At 43.8% G+C, this 12,265-nt stretch overlaps 1 protein-coding gene and 1 long non-coding RNA gene across 2 annotated transcripts in view; one reads left to right on the top strand and one right to left on the bottom strand.

Moving 5' to 3' along the window:
* LOC110832123 (uncharacterized) overlaps positions 1 to 5,989 on the top strand; it is a 173,015-nt gene extending 167,026 nt beyond the window's left edge. Inside the window, exons 4-5 of the long non-coding RNA XR_015536639.1 lie at positions 198 to 366; positions 5,426 to 5,989. This is a non-coding gene — a long non-coding RNA (uncharacterized LOC110832123). The remainder of the gene's footprint in view (positions 1 to 197; positions 367 to 5,425) is intronic.
* LOC110832122 (G protein-coupled receptor moody) overlaps positions 1 to 12,265 on the bottom strand; it is a 122,156-nt gene that overhangs the window by 10,064 nt on the left and 99,827 nt on the right. The gene's annotated exons all lie outside the window — the stretch shown is intronic.

Below are 12,265 nucleotides of genomic sequence, written 5' to 3'. Positions count from 1 at the left end.
TCGAAAACAGTGCCATAGATGGTACTGACTTCCGGGTAATATCACGGGTTTATTTAAAATTTATGATATATGTCAACTGTCTGTATTTTTTTATACTCCTGACTGCCTTATTTTGAGACAACTATATTTAATCTTATACCTTATCGGTCCTTTATTTTGGTTAAGAGCTCTACATAATTTTAATACTTACTTCACAGATTATTAACCTCAGATGGAGCTTTGCACAGCGAGCCCATTTCCCAGTGGCCACAGATCGAGAGGAAATTCTAATGGACCAAATTGCGCAAGTTCACCTGAGAACGGGGCAGCGGCTATCTCCCGGAACGCGGTGGTTGCCGATTGATAAAATACACAAATTCGAAATTGGTGAGTAAGAGAAACTTCATAATGCTATATTCATGTAAAATTCCTTGAAACGAAGACTAGATTTTAGACAGGCCAAAAAGAACACCGGGAAGAATTGTCCTGACTTCCGGTCCCGAAGCGGGTAACACTAGACTCATTTGACGTGGAAGAGGCAGAGATAGTAGGATTTTGTGAACACGGTGATGAATCTTCAATTTATTCGCAACAGTACCAGGGGATTTTTTTCCCATAAGCCGAGTGGCTTTGTAAGGAAGACGATTTCAAGGAGTGGGTCAGTTAGTGACGTCACTAATCAACCACCCGGTCACTTGTATTTCACTTTCCGTGGGCAGCATACGAGACAAATGATGGTATTTTCGCTGACGAATTTCATTTAACTCAGCTGCATTGAATCACAGGCAAACCTGGGAGAGAGAGAGAGAGAGAGAGAGAGACAAGAACATTACCACAGTCAAAACGAATCTGTGGTTGGGTGCGTCCAGAAGTCACTCAGCCTCTGCTACAATTTTTGTTTCTTCATAACAAAACGTCTTTCTTTATCTCTCCTGTCCGTCAAGGTGACAGTCACTTCAGCGAAGATTTGGGACGATACTTTCATCTCTCTCTGCCCCCGCAGCTGCCACGTGGGAAGGGACGGATATGTCTGTCTGTCTTCTTATGCACATTTAAAAGTTGGAGAATAAAAATTGCAGATTTTCTTTCACGTTTCACGTCATGTGGATAATAAATTGCGTACGATATTTTAGATTCTGGCTCTGTACGTCGTCAGGTATCGGGAAGGGCACCAAAATTTATAGCCCTTCAGACAAATCCGGTCCTTTCCACCTAATCGCCTTCATTATCGACCGGACCAAAGTTAGACCTCGCGATGAACATCGGTTGGTTAATCCCGGTTCTGCGTCTATTTTCCAGTCTGGCTGCAATGAGATCTGTCGCTATGGAGACGAAGTGCCCCTATCTACAGGTCACTTCCGTGTCCAGGGACAGTGTCAAAGGACTCTTCATTTGCTGGGTCCAAGGACACATTCGAAAAATCTCAGATGTTTCGTTCGTGCCAGGGACTGGAAATCTGAGTGCGGTGGCACGCAGCGGCTGCATTTGGTGAATTTGCATATAAATTGAGAGCCGCCTCATGAAAGAGGCCATTAGCCTCACTGCTTAGTGCGTCGTTACTCAGATTAAATGACAGATATAAATGTATGCACGCGAATTCCTTCCTGCGACTTACGACGGTCTTGCATTCGTACATCAGAGACGTATGACCGCCGAAATACAGCCAGCTCTCACCTAGATAAATCTTCTCCTAAGTAAATCCCAGCTAAGCCTACAGATCCAGCATCCCAGAGAGCGCAACTCCCTTCGCCTGCTTCTTCATCGTTTGCAAATATTAAAAGATCTTAATTATACATCGCGTAGATCGTCGAAAGAACAGGATCCATATAACTTCATGGTCAGGACATTGACTTCGGAGATAGTCACGCAGAAGGTGTAGGCGGAAGGCACGAGATATCTCGTAATCGGTTCGTAACGTTTGGCGAGAACTATAAACTCCGCGTGCACTCATTACTCTGTTTCATTTTCTCGCCACAAGATTTATCACTCACTTCTTACCCCTACAAAGACTGACGTTCTCTGACGCCTGATACACAATCCCAACATCTGCAAAGTTACTGCCATTTATTGTGAAAGCAAATGGTGGTCTATTAACCTAAATTGCCTAGCAGAGGGTCCAAGATCGTTGCTTTACTCACCACTGGCTTTAGAGGCACTCTAAGTGAGCCCGATTTCGAGCTGAGAACGCTGTATCTAGGCAGTCGAGGAACGCCGACAATGGGTGGTCTCCCAGTTTTCGGGTTGGGCCGGGGGACAACAGTTCTCTCGCCGTCTTGTAGGTTGTTACCGACAACAAGATGATCTACTTTTATGATACTTTGAAAAACTCAAATTTCGTAGATCATTAAATCAGTGTTTTAAGTTCCTCTGTTCCTCACTGCACAGACCGAAACACGGGAAGGGGCAAAGGCGTCTCAGGTTCTCTCTCTATACGCTGTTTGCGATGTCTCCGGCTTCCGAAGCTTAGAAAACGTGTGTGTAAGCGAGATCGGATTAGGGAAGGTTACTGAGATCTTGCCTGCGGTACAGATCCGACCACCGGAAGGGTTACCGCTGCTCTAACCTGACTGGTGTCGCTGTAGTGTTCTGCAGTAAACTGATTGAGGTCAGTGGCACCGAAGACGACACCGGATGGCGCGCGGCAGTTGGCTGGACCTCGCTCCGCAGATGTTGTTAGCCAATTCAACTTTGCCACTGCACTAACGGTTGAGGTAGGCACGAACAGTGTTTCACTGCGTTAGTACAAAATATTTTCATGGATCTGTGAAATGACTAACGACTATCGCGCTGTTTGAAAATGTTTTCTGCATAGGCCAAAAATATCACATCTTCGAGGAACAGACGTACTAAAACGCGAGTTATCGACTTTACTCGCAGAGATGTTCTAGACGTGAGGGCGAAGACAAAATCTGTTCCTGCCTGGAATCGAACCTAAACCATTCAATCCGTAGAAAGTCTCTTATTATAAACTATGCAGACTTCTTCTTTATGATCCACTTTAATATTATCCTAGGTCTCTCAGGGGTCTGTGGTTGAACCTGGGAAAGGATGGACAAGCAAACACTCGGTCACAATCCCGACGAAACAAAATTCCTGATAAACCCTGGTATTTTAAGAAGCGAACCGAACTTCAGTCGTCAAAATGTGGTGCCAAATTTTTTGAACAGGTTATAATTTCACTGCTCAGTGATGCAACCATCAGTCACTTGTGATGTAACTGACCTTTCGGGCAGCTTAATTCCACGGCAAACATCGGGCCTCTCCGTGCATCATCGCAATTATAATCACTACTATTAAAATTACATGTACAAAATGAACGCATAATTAGGATATAGTAATTTTACATCTGTCGGCACGTTTCATTTTGAATGGTCAACGCATAACTCAGTTCCTTGCCGCTTCATTATCACCGAATCACGTGTCACGGGAACAAATGAACGTCATTCACGGCGCAGATTCTAGGAAAATGTGGCGTTCTTACCCGTCTGCTGTAATCAGGAAATCAGAATTGCGAATAGATTGCAGGAATTAACGTTTCATTTCAAACTTTGTATGAAACAGCTCTTCTGTGGGCCGACAGCCGAATCAGCAGAGTGTGTTGTCTGTTGTGTACAATGGCCCACACATCGTCCGTCTCAGCGCGGTTACCACGCCGTGCTCTTCGGCGCTCAGTTTTGCGACACAAACGCAACACCCTGTATAATCGATCCACAACCGCCGCCGCCACCACTGTTTATGAATGGAGCCAAGATCGACGAACTTTTGGCTGTCTCCTGGCAACGGAACTTTGACAACACTTCATCACTTTGCACTCAGTAGTCACCTAATGACGCTGAAAAGTAGTGGAAACGAAAGATACCTTACTTATAACGCGGTAATCTGTCATGGCGACCATATCTGTCATGTAAGAAACGCATTAGCAACGGCGTACAGAAACCCAGGGCTTCCGATAGTCAAATAGCGTGAAGATTAGTACAGTGGTGCCTCTACCGGCAGATCTTAACGACCGGGCGCCTGCAAGGCTAATCAGGCTAATGCATGCGAGTCTATTGGCAAAACCAGATAAGAAGGCTGTCCTTTTTATTCGACGGCGAAGGCGTGAATCATGCTTTATTATTAAGTGTTTATTCAGCTCTTTATCGTGGAGACGCCCTCTGCTTCAGAACGGGCCTGCTAAGAGGGTGGACTGACTTCCAGTTTAAAATTACAGCAACGAAAACTTACTTTAACATTAAATAACTTTGCATTTTGCCCGCAGAATGTATTCACGTGTTTCGTATGATTCTTATAATAAACAGCGATTATTTCCTTAAACAGCGTTAAAAAGTTGATCCTTGTAATGGTGAAGTGCGGTGTTTTCTTCGCGGTACGGACTGAATTCTTAAGTTTCATTTGAAAAAGCTTCGGCTCCAAAGGTTAATTAAAATTTAGTCGTATTATTTCCTTAAACAAGGTTAACCAGTTGATCTTTGCAATGGTGAAGTGAGGTGTTTTCTTCGCGGTACGGACTGAATTCGTAAGTTTCATTTGAAAAAGCTTCGGCTCCAAAGGTTAATTAAAATTTAGTCGTATTATTTCCTTAAACAAAGTTAACCAGTTGATCTTTGTAATGGTGAAGTGAGGTGTTTTCTTCGCGGTACGGACTGAATTCGTAAGTTTCATTTGAAAGAGCTTCGGCTTTACGCTGATGATACGAGCGTCACTGCTCGATCAGGCAGCGTACAGTTGGCGGCATTTAAACTGAATAAAGCCATTACAACTTTCGAGCCTTGGTTTGAAAAATGGAGGATTAAGATTAACGTTCATAAATGCGCGGTGACATTATTCTCTAAACGGCTGTCGCACCTCCGCAGCGAAGTACCTCCCCTGAAGATCTTTGGAGCAACCATCCCCCGGGTAAATGAAGCCAAATACCTTGGCGTCATCCTGGACCGCAAACTCACCTACAGATCACACATAAGTAAAGCAGTGTGCAGAGCCAACCATAGGCTCAGCCAACTCTACCCAATCCTTAACAAGTCCTCCTCCATCAACATCAACCTAGCACTTACAATCTATAAGACACTCCTCCGCCCAATAATAACGTACGCGGCCCCTGCATGGGGACACGCGGCCAAAACTCACATTAGTAAGCTCCAAGTTTTTCAGAACAAGGTGCTCAGAATTATAACGAAACTCCCAAGGGTAACGTCAATCGAAATTTTACATGAGCAAACTGGCATGGAGACGTTCCGCAACCATGTCAGGAAGCTAGCAAACAAATTTTATGCTAAAAGTCAAGCGAGTGAGAACTCCCAAATTAGGCAGGTAGGTCAATATGACCCCATTTACGATAAATACCAGCGACCGCGGGCCCTACTAGGGGGCTGATCCTGCACATACCCAACAAATTACACATATTTAAATAAAGTAAAGTCCATTTTGGGCAAAACCCTACTGATTTTAGCCAGCCGTTCATCGGAGGACGCTCCAGCGGAACTCCTGCCATGGACCGGACCACGAAACCATCAGCTGAAGAAGACCACGGAAACACGGATGACCTGCATCCATCACATTGTGTTGTATTATTACACCAAATGTACCTGACTTTATCAATAAAGCCCATGGCACAAGTTAGGGAAACCTAGGGGTCGTACTAATCTCTCTTTTGTCTGCCGGACCGCTGGCTAGTAGTCAGCGCGCACCCGGAAGGTCCTGCGACCGGCCATCTCGACACAGGTTTTCCTTGGTTTTCCTCTGTCTTCAAGCAAATGCTGAGATGGTTCCCAAGTTCCAAGTTGCCACTGCAAGCTTCTCATGCAGCCCTCCCGACTTAAATTAATCAAAATTTACCACCCCTTAACGCCGTCAAAATTTACCCCCCTCCCCTCAGTAGGAACATCTAAATTATATATTAAACTTCCAAATTAATAGCCTCAGCTTTCGCTAATACAAAGTTCAAAATTCCGCCTTTTATGCCAATCATCACACTAACGCCTTCACTCTTACTTTATCCTTAACAGAAGGACGAGCGGGCATTGCCTGGGGACCTTCTAACTATAAGATGCTCTTTCTCCCCCCCGAGATATCGAAGTGTCTCTCACTTCTCCCCCACCAATTTCCTCTTTCTCTCTCTCTCTTCGGCTCCAAAGGTTAATTAGCGTTTTAGTCGTATTATTTCCTTGATAAGCGTTAACCAGTTGACATTTGCAATGGTGAAGAGTTGTGTTTTCTTCGCGGTACGGACTGAATTCTTAAGTTTCATTTGAAAGAGCTTCGCCTCCAAAGGTTAATTAGCGTTTTAGTCGTATTATTTCCTTAAACAAGGTTAACCAGTTGATCTTTGGAATGGTGAAGAGTTGTGTTTTCTTCGCGGTACGGACTGAATCCCTAAATATTTTTAGTGTTTGTAATGGTGAAGAGTTGTGTTTTCTTCGCGGTACGGACTGAATCCCTAAATATTTTTAGTGTTTGTAATGGTGAGGTGTAGTGTTTTCTTCACGGTACGGACTGTATGAACGTCATGCTAACCAGCGAGTCATGACTTTTCACTTACTGCCAGCCCATCCGCGAGGAATGATCTGATATTGAACAAGGCATTCAGATAAAATTAGAACAGATTCTGAGCATTGTAAATAACCAGTCGGTCGGAAGCACGTGTCCTGGCTAACACTGAAATACAGTAGCCACGTGCGGTTCAGGAAGCCCTGAATACCTGTCAGATTCCCAGAAAACTTTTGTGGTAAAGACGACGTCAACTTATTCAGCACCCTTTTGAAGGGTGTGTATAACTTCGCTTCATCGGACAACGAGTAACGCCGGAACACAATTAAATGTAACTCCATTGGTCGGAGCGCCACTTGAGAAGCTTTCAGTTGCTCATCTTGTAAAGAACTCTTTTTTTCTCTTTTACGGAACCCGAAGGTTCACAAGAAATTGCAACCTCTCCCTATCCTGGCCCATATGAATCAAACCCTCATAGTCCCACACTACTTCCTAAAGCTGCATTTTAATATTATCCTCTCTTCCATGCCTCTGTATTCAGATTGGCCTGTTGCGTCCATACCTTCCAATACAGATTTCTCATCTCCCCCATGCGCGCTACATGCCCTGTCCATCTCATCCTGCTTGATATGATCTCCGGGTCTCCTTTCGTTTCATCCCTCTTGGGCTCAAATGTTCTCAAATATCCTCATTCTGGGGATTTCCCTTTTAGATAACAACAGAAAAGTTTCTCGTAACGCAATTTCCAGTCCAATTTTTAAGTTGTTGAACAATGATACCGCATTCAAAGTAACTGAAATACGACACTCGAGGCCATGGCGTTATATCACGTTTTGAGCATAAACTTTGTGCGAGCCAAAAATGAAACTTCATGGGGAACTTCCTACCTCCATCCCCAGGGTCGATACTGGCGACCACGTTTTAAACATCGATGTAACATTGTTACTGACCTTTCTCGAATCGACAGGTGGATTTCTGTGTCATAACCAAGGCACAAAAGCCCTTTAAATGCCCAAGTGATGATTCATCACAAATTGCAATTGTATTTGTGTTTAAAATGTACAGCTGGCACCATAAAACTGTGGTGCCTTGCTGTTTTCTGGAAAGGTTCAGCGCGACTCGTGTGTTGCACACCTGGAAGATGCCATGAAACATCACGTCGACCGGAAGCGGAAGGCGATTCCGGTGAGCCAATCTGTTGTTGCCGGAGTCGGCTCCTTTGTCGGTGCTCGAGGGAGGTTATGATCTCATGACGTCTTAATGCCCAATTTGGGCGATCGGTCGATAACGGCTCTGTAAGTGACACCGAGAAATGTTGCAGCCTGCGTGTAGATAATTAAGGGAATCCGTCCTCCGGGCGTAAGACGTCAGGTCGCGCTTGCATTCTGCCTGTTCTCCCTTCAGAATAGTTTCTGGTGTCTTCTCCCCATCCCCTACACCCTCAACCATCGTTTGCAGATTCGTGAACATTTCGTGGAGAGATCCACAAATTCCTTCTCTTCGTCCAAAGTTCTTAGGGCATCTTATAGATGGATGGGTGTGACATGTAGCACGAGAGGAGAAATGAGAAATTGATAAAAATCAACTGCAGGAGCATTTAAGAGAAAAAACCACGTAGGAGACCAAAGGAATATAATATTATTAAAAAAATATATAGTAAAAAGGTCGTAAATCTGCGAACTATTTTCAGGGACGCTCGATGACGGAATCTTGTAAAATTTTGGGTTGCTGAAAAGTGTAAATTAGCTTTGGAGCTTTATATCTCTGTCTGTAGAGGAGCGAACGTGGCCACTGAACGTGTCTCGAGAATACGAAGTAACTTAGTAGAATGTGCTTATGTGTGTGTGTGTGCACGGGCTCACATCTCCTGCGCTCCTACGGCAGATACAGTATAGAGTATTTATTTTTAGTTCTCATCTGGCAGTTTCTGGGGGTCAAATCTGAAGGTTCATTATCCAAAATCGTATATCAATCCGCCTTGTATATTTTTCTTATTGTGAAATATAACAATTTTACATTAGATTCATGTTGCTCTACTTTCAGTCCTGTGCATTAATAAACCCTAAATTATACCCCGACTGACCTGAAGTTCTGTGAATATTAACAGGGCCTGACTAAGGGTACATAAAGAATAATGGTATCAAGCTCGCGGCGTGAGGGGGTGAGAGGGGGGAGGAAACTTATTATTGGCAGAAATGGATCCCCTGAGACCAACCCGATCTTAAGATGGTGGCAACGCAGAAACCACATTCACTGCGCTGGTTTTGCAAGTTCCCGTATCCACTGCACCTGATACGAAACATACCATTTTAATATTATCTTCCCATCTATGTCTCGTAAGAGATATCTGTCGTTCGGGTTTTCTGACTGCAGTTTTGTGTCGAAATCACATCGTATCCGTTCCTGCTACATTTCCGGCCACTCAAGCCTCTTAGTTTGTTTACATTAACAATATCTGGCGGACAGAACGAATTACGAAGCTCCTCACTGTCTGTTGTTTTCCATTATCTTCTGACTTCGTCTGTTTTAGGTCAAAATTTTCTCAGATACTATTAACCTAAATGAGATTTTGTAAGGTTGTCACGTTGATGAACATTTTGACAATCTCTTATGGGCGGTGACACCAAGCGGTCTTTTACTTGTTTACCAACGTTTCGGAGGAAACTATCGCCTCCATCTTCAGGGTAGTAACCAGATACAGGGCCAGAACGCTTTGACGGAAGGTGGAACGAATTTTACCGGATTGTGATCAGTGGAGTGATCAACATTTATGGAATATAAGAACAAAGAATCTGCAATTGTGCAAATGAAGAACGGGAAACAGAAACATGCGCATTGTAGTTCTTCGTCTCGTTTTTTAGGTGTTCTAACACGCCAGAATTTCTTACCGCATCCTAAGAAATCTCCCGCTTCTCCCCCCACCCCCCACCCCCTCGGGTTCATAAAATTCGTAGCGCTCCTAAGCGGACAGAAAATGTACTGTCGAGATCTTATTCGGAAAAAATATGTTGCAGTTATTCCTTCAGTGGGTAGAAGTTAACTTGAATTGCTTTGCAGATTACATTTTGCTATTGTTCTGCTACGCACTTCTGCTCTCCGATTGCGGAAAGCCAAATTAACACTCGACTACGTTTAAAAGAATTTCTGCCTCCCACCGACGCTACGCCATCTTCTTCTTTTCCCCTTCAAAATATCTGCACTATTTTTTCGTTCCTTCGTACCAAACGTCTCATCAGTGCGAAAAATTAACCTTTCCGACTGATTTACATTATCTAATTGCCAACCAGTGTCTCTGGGGGCAGCTGCTTAAAATGAAAGACGCCGTGGAAAGTTATACAGACAGACACATAAAAGGATTCACCAGTTTTACTACGGCTGATGAATTTTGATAAATAAGATGGGATAGACATGCAGCACGCATACCGGAAATACATAGGCCTAAAACACTGTATCACGAAATCACAGTGAGGGAAATTGTCGTAGATGGAAGTATAATATTAAAATGCATCTTAGATAAATAAAATGTGAAGTGGTGATTGGATTCATCTGGCTCAGAATAGGGATCGGTTGTGGGATTTTGTGAACGCGATAATAAGCCCTTGGGTTGCATAAACAGTGACAAATTTCTTAACCATATCAGGGACTAATATCTCAGCAGGAGGACCTATGATTAGTTTCTTAACATGGATGAGATACGCCGTACGTCGAACCTGCAGTGACGGACGGAATACCAATGGGTGTGCTGTCGTGGCCTATTTAAAGCACTGTCCAGCTGAGTAAACTCGAGAATCAACGGTGTATCCTGTCCCAGTCGGGATTTGAACCGATGTCACCCGAATGCGAATGAGACGCAGTGCCGCTGAGTTAGCCTATCCGCTGTGTGGAACAGTGCAGTTCCTCGAGACAGTTCTCGTCTAATTGCCGTACGGAGAAGCTTCCGGAGTCTGAGGAAGTTGGCGGTAATTGAAACTGGGGAGTGGGTAGATTAGTTTCGGGAACTTCCACTGGTCTGGGGCGCCGTCCGGATCACCTGATCCTGACGTCTGTGTTCCCCTCGGAACAATCTCGTAAGTCTGCTGATCGTCTTGGCAGAACGCTGGACGACTTCCTCCTACCTGTTGTTCAACAACATGAGCCAACTTTTTTAATGCTACATCGGACTCAAACAGCCCGAAACATCTCGCAGTTAAGAACCGGTCGCAAACGTCTTCCTTCGTGGAGGTAACGATCCGTCGTCTCCGCGGAACGGAGAAGCAGAGTTTAACTTGAAAGTTGAACTTTTGACCACAAGCGAATAATCACAGTAACAGAGTAGACGAAACAACAAATCCCTACAAAATATGCAAATGGATAACGCCGATTCCATAATAAAAAAACTTCATAATTTGTTGACTTCACTTAATAATATCATTGTGATAAAATCGATTACAAATGACGTAAACTTGTAGCAGGAAGTGGGAGGTATTACATTTAAAAATAATGATCGGAAAACCACTAGTCAGACCTAGACATAGACATTAGCATTGGCACTTCATGCGAGGAATACATGAGAAATAAATTTTAAATTCTGGTAGGTTTGTATTTTCATCCTGTAGAATGGTATTGGACTTAGGACCTTTTTACGTGAACCCTCTTACAGCCTTGAAAACGTCGGATGTTGCAGGAAGGAGGGCTGAATATTACAAATTCAGTGCGTTAATACCTCTCGAAGGGGACTTAGTGGATTCCGTGAATGAAGAGGAATGTTTAATGGCCCTTAAACTTTCCACCTGTTTTATTCTAGCTTTGCAGGGGACGAAAACTGAAGGTGGAATTGTCCTGACGCTTAAGTTGCTGAGGGCGTAAGTCTGGTACTTAAACTCTTTTCTCAGCGTATGGTCACTGGAATGATCTGGAAGGAAAAAGACCTCGGTAATTGTGTCTTCGATCTACGTGTAATTTACTGTAAGGGCATTAGAGTGCAGGACTAATAAAAGGGCTCCTCGGGAGGGCGAGTCTACAAAAATATTCTCAGAGGGGATATTAAATCCCTTCTAAATCAACCAGACGTCTGTCTTGTGTTCCATACAAATGAATCTATAAGAGCGTGGCTTGTACGTACAGACGGGAACAAAAGACAAGAGACAGACGGAAAATACAGAAAAAAATGTCATTTATCTTATTTTTTTTCGAGTGGTTAGTATTCCCGTTTTATATTCGGGATATCCCAGTTAAAAATCTCGATCATGGTTTTCGAGGTTTTATCTCAGTCACAGCCGAAATCGATTTGAGGCGATTTCATATCACCACGTTCGCTGTGAGGTTTTGTAAATTCTTTCCTATAATCAACAGGTTCTATCCCCCCCAACTCCACCCCTCCGCCATTTCCGTAATATTCCGCTGTTCGCAAGACCCGCGAATTTGTCACTAAATTTGCCAGGAATGATCCAATGAAAATTCATAGCTTCTCATCACCAATAAATATTTCCCATCGACAGCTGGAACAGCGTCGTTAAATAGCTTAAGACTCGATCATTAGTACTTCGTCTCGCGGAACGAAAGCTGCGCCTTCCGGGAATCGCGGAAGTTTGTTGTTTATTTCTATCCCAATCCGTCTTTGGCGCAATCAATTAAAGTTAATTGGAACTTTCGATCTGGAACCAAACTTTCTCTGCATCAAACTCGTGTTTACTCAAAAGGTTGATGGCCCCTGCGTTTGTTTGAGCGTCAGAGAGCCTATGCCGCATTCGGAGCAAATCCCTAGCTTGGACAGAGCGTCCTGAGAATTACTGGCTTAAGGAGAACCCCACTTACTCGGGGTGAT

Source organism: Zootermopsis nevadensis, unplaced genomic scaffold (assembly GCF_977971745.1).
Source record: "Zootermopsis nevadensis isolate Lab colony 2312 unplaced genomic scaffold, Znev_1.0 Znev_ptg000002l, whole genome shotgun sequence".
NCBI classification, from domain to species: domain Eukaryota; kingdom Metazoa; phylum Arthropoda; class Insecta; order Blattodea; family Termopsidae; genus Zootermopsis; species Zootermopsis nevadensis.
This window is presented reverse-complemented; position numbering and strand designations above follow the sequence as displayed.